At 43.0% G+C, this 12308-nt stretch overlaps 1 protein-coding gene across 1 annotated transcript in view; it reads right to left on the reverse strand.

Annotated features, from left to right (window-relative positions):
* LOC119386821 (secernin-2-like) overlaps positions 1–12308 on the reverse strand; it is a 169570-nt gene that overhangs the window by 92990 nt on the left and 64272 nt on the right.

Genomic DNA, 12308 nt, shown 5'->3' on the forward strand with positions numbered 1-12308 from the left:
CCGTCCTTGTGCGTTGTATGTGTGTGTCTGTGTTGTTGCATTTTATGTTTACATTGCCAAAGATTGCATCTGCGAGTTAGTGTGTGCCATGAATGTTGATCTTATTAAACTTGCAGCTAATGTTCTTGTTTTCCTGAAATGTCATTTGATGTGTCTCCATGCATTAGGTGAAAATAAATGGTGGACCTAGGCCGCCATAACATATGAATCCCTTTTGCTTGGATCCACTATGTACTTTCTTATCAATAAGGGAGCACCGTTCAAGCCTTTTGAGAAAAAATATAATCAAAATAGAACCTGTGTGCTGTCATTTCGATGATGGCACGCTTGTAAAAACATAGGCAAATGCGAAACTAACAAAAATGCGGCTGCTGAACTTCAACTATTTCCTGTTTGCCAGTGTGTCGAAAAGAACACTTTCGTTGAAATGATAATGGTAGCCTGTCAATGCCTTCAGTGTATTCTCCCTGCCCTAGTTTCAGCGTGCAACAGGAAGAAAAAGCTTCAAAAGCAAGAACTTTATGCTTATAGCATCATGTGCAAGAATGTTTGCCAGGCCATTACCTTTCTGGCCCAAAAAGATTACCCTTTTAATATAATTCACATTTTTACACGACCAAGCTATATTAGTCCTAATGAAATATAAAGGTTGGAATACCATCCATCATACAAAGTTCTTCCAATACTAAAATTGTAAGTTAGCCTTCACTTGAACAACTCGCCTTAAAGTGGTCCAAAACACTTCAAGTAATCATCGAATGACCTCGGCGTCGGAATTTATTGCCGCAAAAAATTCTTCAAATCCGTCCGGTACGAGTGGAGTCATGGGGATTTGTCGCATGATTCAGGTGCTTTTTCTTTTCTCTAATTCTGATGGGCACGTTGGAAGCTACACAAGGGGGGATGACAAAGGGGGCAAGAAGCTACGTTGGAGCAAGTCGTGGAACTCCCGGTGTGATTTTGGTTCACGCTGGTGCTGCTACTTTGTAGTTTTAGAATACTTGAGCACGGTGGCAGCACCCCAAGGCAAGAAGCACATCTGATCCAAACGCCGCTCTTGGTTTATGTCGGCTATCGGCCAATAGCAGCAATCTGCTAAACAGAGCTGCCACCAGGACCTTCGAAGAAAATACGGATGGGTCTCTGTATGAAGAAACGACGCTTGAGGAAGTGACAACTTAGCACTGCGCTTGTAAGCTCTACATGCGGCGCGCAACTACACAATTTGGCTGAGCTGTTCGCTGTTTGTAGAATGTGTTTTTCCATCAAGCTTAAGGGGTGGTTCACGACTACTTTACGTATTATCGTTATTTCTTTACATATTTGTCTATGATCGCGCGAGGCTGACTAAATGTTAATACTAACTATTGTATTTGATTTCGCATAGGTTTCTTCAATATTTCTATTTACATATTGCTCTTTTCTTTATCATTATTATCATGACTACTACCCCTGTAATGATTCCATTTTAGTTCATGGCCTATTTACCATAATGGGTCTGTGCTACTGGAAAAATAGAAAATCGCTATCAGCTGTGAAAACCACCATCTGTTGTGTGCTTTTTGTGTGCTCCTGTGACATGGATTCTTGAAAGAGCGTCCCAGAAACTTTGTAGTGGTTTTTTCCGTGCCAGGGAAATGCCTAGCTTGAAAGAAAATCAAGTTTTAGTAGTCCGCATTCCGTTAGTGCACTTTAAGCCACCCGCCTCGGAAACGGGTTTGTGTGACGTAGCATTCATAATGCATGCCCTTCACTGCTAGATGGCTGGTGCTGTGGTTTCTCGCTACTTGTTTATTCTTTGATGTAGCCGCTGTTGGTCAAGCGGCGTACAACATTTGGACATCCAACAACATCATATGGACGCCGCATTTTGTCGAACTTGAGCTTACAGTGAGTTTTGTGAGCGAGCAAAGCACATGCAGCAGTATGTCGTAACGAAACCACCACTGAGGTGTGGCCACGTCAATGAGACACATTCTCACAAAAATGGGACTTTATGACCAACCGCATCATTCTCAAGGGTAATGTCAAGCAATTCTTTTATGCGTGAATAAAGTAAAAAAAAAATGTTTGATCCCTCGTCATAGGAATTGGTATAACAAGAAAGTGAACAGTGTCCTCACAGGGTTATAGTAGATTGTTTATTGTGCATTGATGCATGAGAGCTTGCACAATGTCTATTGGTGTTTGGCAGCTATAGCACCATTTCACGTGTATGCGCCCACGCTGACGCCTGGTGGCACATCACCCGACGACTGAAGCCCATGATCATGATTTAACCCTTGTGGTAGCTGTAGCAGTTAACATACACCTGGACAGAGCATACGCTAAATCCCACGCAAAGATGGCATCAACAAGCACATAACACTAGTACTCGATATGCGCTCTTTCAAAGCGCCGTCATTTGAGGAAAAGCCAAGGTGTGTGCTCCCCAGCAATACGGTAACCTATGCCTGTGTTCGTGTGCATACCACACAGTGCTTCAGGAACGCGAGATGCTATGTTCGTTGCAGGAGCCGTGGACGTGGGAAGGCACTGCACCAAAAGCTGAAACTACCAAAGTGCTAACTGTCGGCGCTTGTTAGTGTCATGATACAGTACTTCACTGATCGCAGACAGCACCCACCCGCCACCCAAGGTCACCATGAAAGAGCGGTGTGAGAGATATAAGGCGCGTTTGTGAAGCCAAATGCGTGAGCGTCGGTAGTGCAGTGGGTAGAACGCCCGGTGCCTATCGTCGCAGACTGAGAGGTTGTGGGCTCGACTCCCAGGTCATCCAAATCAACAAAACTTTTTCTTCTGGTTTTTCTTTGTCATCTGTATTTCACTGACGTATTTCCATTACGGTAGTAAGTCAGTGAAGTCTTGGTGGACCCCGGCATAAAACACTTCTGTGTTAAAATAAACACACAAGCTGTATTTCATTCCATTTTGTAATGCACTGCAACGACGTTTCTTATCAGTCTGAGTACTAGTGATTAATTGTACTGAAGGTCCACTATGTTGCCAGTCTAATATCACAATGTCCCACTACTAGTTCAAATCATGTTCTACATTTCCCTTAGTTTTTCGGTTAATCAAATATAACAGTGACATTTTAAACATTCTCAAACATTGACCTTTCAGTGTGACGTAAGCTACAATTTGCCTTTAATGTGTCTTTAAATAATCATGCTTGCCCACAACAGGGGAATGGATAGAAAGGCTAGCAAGCATAAGATTGCCGGTGCGATTAGTGAAGAGTTGCAGTAAAAAAAGAATAATGAACTGACTTGGCGAAAGAATTCCCTGTAATCGATAATCACAATTACTCGAAGAACAAGCAAGCGACAACAACAAGGCAGTCTTCACTGTTGGTGAATGCCGCCGTCACGATAGAGGGCTTGCGTAGACGTCCAAGTGAAGTCGTCATGCACCGTGCGAAGCTAGAACCTTTGCCACGTAACGTGAACGTTGTCAGTACATCGCGTGCAGGTTTCATCATTATTCAGGCACAGAGGCCAATGACATTTTGGCCACATCTTTATCATGTTGAAGTAGGTCGACCGCAGCGGTGCATACACTGCGCTGACATCATCGTAGCTGTCGTGTTCCAGGGCAAGAATCTTATGAAGCTGCTTCTGTGACATCACAGGGAAGCTATAAATGTGCAAGATCATAGTAAAAGGAATCGTAATGCCTACAATACGTCTTTCATTTTTTTTCACTGAAGGTTCCTTTTTTAAAGGGGCCCTGCAACACTTTTCAGCATGGTCAGAAAACGCTGCTGATCGGTAGTCGAGATTCCCGAGACCATGGTGGTCTTGTTATGGTGCTCAACTGCTGACCCGAAGTTCACGGGTCATCTCCCCTTTGTGTAGCTGTCAGCGTGCTTGCTGGTACTGAAGGTGCTGGCTCAGACCGAGACCATGCACACAGCAGCTCAGTGGCGTAACACAGAACACTGCCCCTGCTGTGTCACTGAAATGATTCAGCAAAGTGCCAATGCTTAGCTATTTTTTTTCAGTTAACTGCACTCTGAGTATCTGGCAACCCTCTAACATTCTGCAGGTGGGTTCCTGCATGCACCGTTAGCACGATGATGGTGGCACCAATGTCGTGAATTCACTTCAAGAGTGCATAATTTATGTCGCAGTGAAACATTCTACTTGCCGGTGAGATATCAAAGCAGTGTAGGCTCCTGTGTACTGTTAATGGAGCACTGTTTGCAGCAGCAATTTTTGGAACTGAATTCATTACATGAGAGGTTTCATCAATGCCAGTAACATGCTCTAATCTCAAATGGACCTATTCCGTGTCATTGTGCCATAAAGCTGACCTCTGCATACAATGCATCAGTGCATGCTAATGTCCCAAATCAAATGCGGAAGAATAAAGTCTCTTACATGTTTGTGTTATCCACGCTATTCAGTGGCACTAGCATATCATATCTATGAAACTAAAACGAACCAGCTGTCCTGTTGTCCTACAACTATTAAGCAGAGAAGATAGTAGTAAACAATGGGTAATGCGAAATAATCAAGCACCCCACATTGTCACGCTTCTCAGCTAAACAAGCCAGTGGCAATTGTGTGTCTCTCAGCTAGGTCAGATCTAGCAAAAACATTATGTCCAAGCTTTGGGCATGCCACAGGACACCATTAAGACATACACTGCCTCTTATTACTTGCCATGGTAGCCAGAAAATCACTGCTGCAGCTTTGTCAATGCACCTAGCACTCAATACAACGCTGCCCTGTACATGCATCAACATCGTCAGCCTGACTATAACCACTGCAAGGCAAAGGTCTCTCCCATGTCCCGCCAATCAACCCGGTCCCATGCTTGCTGCTGCCACGTTATACCCACAAACTTCTTAATCTCATCTGCCCACCTAACTTTCTGTCTCCCCTTCGCGCACTTGCCTTCTCTTGGAATCCAGTCTGTTACTCTTAATGACCAGCAGCTATCTTGCCTATGCGCTACATGCCCGGCCCATATCCATTTCTTCTTCTTGATTTCGACTAAGATGTCATTAACAACCGTTTGTTCCCCGACTCATTCTGCTCTCTTCTTGTCCCTTACGGTTATACCTATCATTTTCCTTTCAATGCTTGCTGCGTCGTCCCCAATTTAAGCTGAACCCTCTTTGTAAGCCTACTGGTTTCTGCTCCGTAGGTGAGTACCGGTAAGATGCAGCTGTTATATACCTTCTTATTTAAAAATTGTAGCGCTATATTAGACGAGGACAAGAAGAAAGGTACATGACAGGACGGGCGCTCTTGTCCTCGTCTAATATAGCGCTACAATTTTTAAATAAGAAGGTATCACCAACTAGCCCCGCAACGTCTTTTATTATGCTATATACCTTCTTCTTGAGGGATAGCGGTAAACAACAATTAATAATTTGAGAGTGCCTGCCGAATGTGCTCCATCTCATCCTTATTCTCCTAGTTATTTCAGTCTCATGGTTCGGCTCCACGGTCACTACCTGTCCTGAGTAGACGTATTCCTTTACCACTTCCAGTGCCTTGCTACCTGTCACAAAATGCTGCTCTCTTCCAAGACTGTTGACCATTACTTTAGTATTCTGCACATTAATTTTAAGACCTACTATTCTGATTTCCTTGTCCAATTCAGTAATCCTGATTTGCAATTTGTCCCCAGCAAGGCAATGTCATCAGTGAATCGCAGGTCACTAAGGTACTCTCCATTAACTTGTATCCCTAACTATTCCCGATCTAGGGCCCTGAAAACCTCCTGTAAGCACGCGGTGAACAGCACTGGGGAGATCGTTTCTCCCTGCCTTACATCCTTACTTATTGGAATTTTGTCGCTTTCTTTATGGAGCACTATGGTGGCTGTGGAGCCGTTGTAAATTTCTTCCAGTATATTTATATATGGTTCGTCGACACCCTGATTCAGTAGTGCCTACACGACTGCCGAGATTTTGACCGAATCAAATGCTTTCTCATAGTCTCTGAAGGTTCTATATAATGGTTGGTTATATTCTGCGCACTTCTCTATCACGCAATTGATAGTGTGAATATAGTCTACTGTCAAGTAGCCTGTACGAAATCCTGCTTGTCCTTTGGCTGATTGAATTCTAAGGTGGTCTTAATTCTATTAGCTATTATCTTTGTAAACAGCTTGTAGACAACGGACAGCAAGCTGACTGGACTGTAATTTTTCAAGTCCTTGACATCTCCTTTCCAATGGATTAAGATGATGTTAGCATTCTTCCAAAATTCTAGTACCTTTGCCATCAAGAGACTCTTCATAGACAGGGTGGTGAGTTTTTCCAGAACGATCTGCCCATCGTCCAATATTTCTGCTGTTACCTGATCCTCACCAGCTGCTTTTTGTCAATTTGCATTCCTTCCAAGGCTTTCTTTACTTCCTCTGCTGTAACACACAGGCACTACATTCTATTCCACAATTTCATCACCTTCACTAACTTCACCTGCGACATACATACTTATGCATAGATAAAGTTGTGCGTTTCTGATACGCTATAGTGCACAAAAGAGAAAAACCTTTGCAGATGTACACAAATGCAAGCAACCCATCTTTAAGCGGTACCGAAGCGGCATAATGCAATTCTCATACTTTTCAGAAGTCCTACAGGTCTTTTTTTGTCGCTTCCCACGATTTATTGAAGATTTTGCAAATGCTTCGCCATATCCAGTGAAATTCCTTTGCTACACCCCATAGAGTTTCCTAAAATGACCTAGAGGGAACTCTGGCACTGCGATCGTTCAGCCACCATGGGAATGATGGGTAGTACACGGATTTGCCTAGCCTTCGTGCTTGTGGGCTTAGAACGCACTTGTGGCTTTGTTTATTGCTATGTTTTGGTTTTCTTTCGGTTAAAAGAATGGATCATTGTGAACTTCGTGACCAGATTTGAATCGGTGAGCCTAAAGAAGTTAAAGTGGTGAAGTGAAACGGCTGATTTTTGCTGAACTTAGTTTTGCGACAAAGCGGATGCAGGCGACGCGGAGCCAAACGGAGCCGAAAGAACGAAGTTTAGACAAATCCGTGTACTACCCATGATTCCCATGCTGGCTGAAGCGCAATGCATTGCAGCTCCCATAGACACTAGCGCCAGAGTTCCCTCTAGTAAGTATCATAGGAAACTCTATGCTACACCCGAGCCTTTTTTTATATGCTGGATTATATACAGGTTTCTATAAAAGACGCATTACAGTACCTTAAACATCCTTTTTTTTAATGGTACATCATGGAAGTACACTTGTGAGAAGAAATACTAAAATTGATTTTAATCAAAGGCTCTGTGCGCAATACTGACGGCATGTTTGTCAATGTGGTCTAATTTTATTCAGTGTGGAGCCGGTAAAGTGTTATATGAGAAACATATATTTTATACCGACCACTAATAGTAACGTATGAGAGCAAACTTAGGGCACAGATTTGGGCTGCAGCACCTGTTCTTTGATTGACATTTGATGTCGACAACACTGGCTTTTACCATTACTGCATGAGAGCAGTTGCAGAATCTTTTTTTTTTAAAGATTTTTGCTGTAAAGTAAGGAGTGAAAGCTACAGCTAAGGAGAAAAGTAGCTTTGTGCGAATATTCGAACGAATATTACAGTATTCGAATTCGCTTCGATTCGAATTTAAATTATTGGAAATTTTGAAGTATTCGAAATGAACGAATAGGTGTATATTAGTCCGCATGTACCCCCCCCCCCTGTAAAAGTGGTTTCACTGCAGTGGAGGAGTGCTATACAGTGAATACACCTTTCCAGGAAAAATCCGCATTGCCGCGAAGCTCCACTTAAGGTAAATGAACATATTACCCACACATCGATTCATCATTTTTTAAGTTTAAAAGGTTGTTATACTGGCTTATATGCTCTAAGTATAGTAAACTTTAAAACGTAACATATTTTACAGGCTATCGCTTGCATTCTGCCGAAAGTCAAATCCTGCTACTAATCAAAGTTGCTTCCACTTCCCTTTGAGCCAAAAAGAATGAAATTTACACATGCCTTGTTTCAATGTTAAAAAAATGTTGTGCAGGTTAGTTGGGTCATGACAAATATGCTCATTTTCTTTATGATATGTGATATATACTATTCGAATTCGATTTGAAATTATTTGATCAAATCACTATTCGCACAAGCCTAGAGAAAATGGTATCTGCATGCTCCGAGCATGACGATAAGACCAATAGAAATTCAAGTAAGTTGGGCTACGTACCAACTAGGTTGTATTATGACCTAGCCGTGCATGTTGTTTATCTTGGTTCACAGTGGTATATGTTTTTTTCCTCCTCAGTTCAGCAAGCTTGCCTCTGAATGTCCCATTTCTACATTTAGCAACTCTTCATGCATTTCTAATTTCTTTAAACCATGCAGCTCCTAGGAATGTAATGACCCTAATGTAGAATGCATAATGTAGTTACATCACGAAAGAACTTAATGTTCATTAAGCATCAAGGTGTTTCAGCATGGCTGGAGCCTCCTCTGTAGTTACTTTATCTAATTCATCTCCAGGGGACGTGGAAAGTTATTCCAGCTCTCCTTTTCTAAAGGAAAAGAATCGTCACAAAATCTTGCGCAACCTAACAAGCTGGCCAACGATGTCAGAGAACATAAATCCACAGCATAGCCACGTGACTGACCATGCGTCATGAAAGAGACTACACAGGTACCCGGTGGTTTGCACATATCACATAAATCTGACATCTGCGCCTCTGAGAGATTTCCTATACATCACAGGTACTGCTGAATCTTGGAGATTAAGCTTAGGTTTGTCGTTTCGTGCCATTGCCGGTGAGGGGTAACGGCATTTTGTTGCATTTAGGTATCAAAAAGATCTAGATATAGGGATTATTAAACGAGCGTCCACTTGCGTATCAAGCAAGAACACTTGCATGGAGACAGCTCTACAGGTACACTATTTGAAACTAGGCTTCCTTTTGTTATGTAATTCGAGCCTCCAATTATCATTGTGCCTTAAGCAAAATGAAAGCCTGCTCAAGACAAAAAGGCATGCCACAGCACCAGTGACTGAGAGTCGTGCTGATACTGAACCTTCTACACAAACGCACCATTGCTGGTTCAAAGCTTTCATCCCCAAGCGAGCATGATGGCACTTGAAAGAGAAATTGTTGCCCAAAACTACATTCGCAAATCCCCCGTTCGTTACTCAACCTTAACCTTCCATAGTACTAACGCGACAGCGCTAAAGAGCTTGTTTCGCAGAAATTCCGATGTCGGTGTTGATGGTTGTGAGCAAAAAATTGGCGTTGTCTGTGACCGAAAAATTGAGAAAGATGCAAATAAAATAAGTAATAAAAATCTCCGGTTCAAGAAAGGTGCAAATAAAATAAATAATAAAAGTCTTCGGTTCAAGTGAGAATCGAACCCAGGCCGTCTGCATGGCAAGCAGGTATTCTACCACAGAGCCACGCTATTGCTTGAAACTGCTTCGGAAAAAAACACTCTATGAATGTCATGTAGTTAGTGGAAGTCTCAACGCATGTAATATTGTGTGGCAGAAGCGAATAATCGCGCCAGGCGTCAAAACACGTAAATTGCGCAACGAGTGGGTGTTTTAAAGGCCCACCCATTACAAAGTGCTCGGACATATTTAATCATCATCAGCAGCAAAAGCATCAACCAAGTGAGCAGCTGTGTAGGTTCGCATGTTGCTTTACGGACGCGTAGTGGGCCCTTCGCTGATTTGCAAAAGGAAGAATTATGGCATAGGGGGCACTGCACAACTGTACTTGCAATAGGCATTCTACGATAGTTTGAAACAGCCAATGCTACGCGTACAGGCGTTCGCTTCCTTGCGGCATGGTTGCATCATCCACCGAGAACCGAAGCCAGTCTAGCAATTGAGAAGGCAATGCACACAGGGCCGGTTACGATATCGCATTCTACTCTTGAAGTTGCAAAGCTCAAGCGTCCTCCAAGTTCTTTCCACAGAGCTTGTAATAACAGCCTTTTTTTCTGCATTCTAAAGCCGTAGTTGCACCTACATATGCTATCAGTTCGATGCCTCTTTAAAGAGTCATGGTACCTGCTCTGAGTGGCGCAGTTGCTCTAGCCCTGCCAAAGAAGACGTGTGTGCATTCTCATGACTACGCATTTTTTGTGTGAACATGATGCTGAGTGCATGTAATTCTTGTAAGGGTGATAGGGAATGTAGATGCAAATATGAGAATGCCTACAAAATCCTTTCTGACGCAGATGGAGTTTACGGAAAAGTCTGTATACTACCTGGCTTTGTTTTCAGGGCACCAAGGAAAGCAGACTTGAAACATATCTCAATTACCGCACAAAGGACGCTCAACCAGACGAAGAAACACACGGGACACAGTGCTGTGTGCTTTCAACTGTGCAACTCAGTCATAATGAAATCTGCTTAGTCATTTGACAAGGCTGCTGTAAACACACGAGCCAAAAGTTCCACGGTATGTAGAAGGCATTTTGTTCAGAGACTTCTGTGCCCATCACTGGTCCTCGAATAGGCCTGACAGCTATTGGCCAGATGTTCCTTACCATGACAAAGCCCAGTATTACTAAAAATTGACCATCAATGACGAAAATGACTGCTATAAGTTCATAATGCCAATATGATGGCATTACCCCAAGATCGGATAGTATGACAAATTAGTCGCGGAGGTGTCTTCGCTGAAGTTACAATGATGTCTGCAGATCCACACAAACATAACAGCACAGTAATAAAAAGCTCACAAGCATTGTAATTACGAGCGACGAAAATGAGGAGAAGGCTGTGAATATAGGGGCAGGGCTTGGTTGATGATAATTCTGCTCATATGAGGTGCATCCAAAAAGGCTTTTGTTTGAGTAGCTCTGTGAGGTGATTTTCTTTCTTCAACGAATTACACACCTCAGGAAAGAGATGTCGCAAAACCAACTTGTCACTGCGAGTATCTGTGAGCTTGAGTAAATTTGAGTCCTCAACTATACCTCAGGCTTGATGAGAAGGCACATTCCGTGGATGGAAGAAAAAGCTGTGAACATCTCAGCCGAATCTTATAGTCATGTGTGACATGTGGAGTTCACAAGCGCAAAGTTGAAAAACGCCATTTTTTCAAAGTGAGCCGTGGAGTGGCTGCCAACAACTGTCCCCTGCCAGCTGGCAGATTCCCACAGAGAGCTTCCAATGGCAAAGAGAAATTAGTCTCTAAGCAGGATTTCGCGATCAGCACGCTCCTTCCTACTGTTACAATGTGTATCAATTATTACAGTTCACTAAACAGGTTATCATCACCGATAATCTGAGTTTTTCTCATTGTCATAAATAACGTGAAAGCAAAATGTGGGATAGTTCGGGAGATAAGCTCTTTGACTCTTGTTATGGTACTCGACTGCCAACATGAAAGTAGCGGGACTGAATACCGGCTGCAGCGGCCGCATTTTTGGTGGAGGCGGAAATGCTTGAGTCCCGTGTACTTAGACTTAGGTGCACATTAAAGAACTCTAGTTGGTCGAAATTGTCGGAGCCCTCCACTACGACGTCCCTCGTAATCATATCGGGGTTTTGGTTTGCAAAACACCAACAATTATTATTATCATTTACTCTTAGACTCAAGAACGTAGACTGTGTGTTTGAACTGTTGTATTTTTGTGCATTTATTTGTCTCTATAAACACACTGCAAAGCACTGGGGGATTTCTGCAACGAATGACGGCTTTCTCGGCAGACATCAAAATGACCAGGGTAGCAGTCCCGTAACAACTATCACAGCAAAAGTGCCTAAGGCCTAAATATTAAAGCCAATAGCTTTATGCTTGAAAAATCCGAGAAACCTCGCCAAAGCCTCTTTGCTGGATGGCAGACAGAACAATTCCTCCATTTTCAGCAAGGTGTCTAAAGTATATGATGCAGCTTTTAGTGCACGAAATGACGAGGGCACCGAGAGATGTGGGATATACCAACGCGCCCAAAATGTTGCGTTGCTGATCTATAAACGCACTCCAGAGGTATAAAAGCTCACAGGGTCACTCATGCATTCGCCTAAGACGACTCGAAGGTGAAAGCCACCTTTTTCTCATTTTTCTTCTCAGTCGATGTATATTGATCCTCCCCTCCCACTCCCAAAGCTTTCTGCACCTAATGTGGTTTTGCACTGCCTCTGTGTTAGGTGCACCTTTGATGATTTCATGTGATGGCGTCATCATGTGACGTCATGATGATGTCATCCCGTGATTATGACTTTTTTGTGTCATTTGTGTTGGTGCCGCTGATGCCACTGACGGTCAATTTTCATGTTTGATGAGGCATGTAAGGCTTTCACCTTAAAACTCTTGCTCCCAATCACAGGA

Source organism: Rhipicephalus sanguineus, chromosome 3, assembly GCF_013339695.2.
Source record: "Rhipicephalus sanguineus isolate Rsan-2018 chromosome 3, BIME_Rsan_1.4, whole genome shotgun sequence".
Lineage (NCBI taxonomy): Eukaryota > Metazoa > Arthropoda > Arachnida > Ixodida > Ixodidae > Rhipicephalus > Rhipicephalus sanguineus.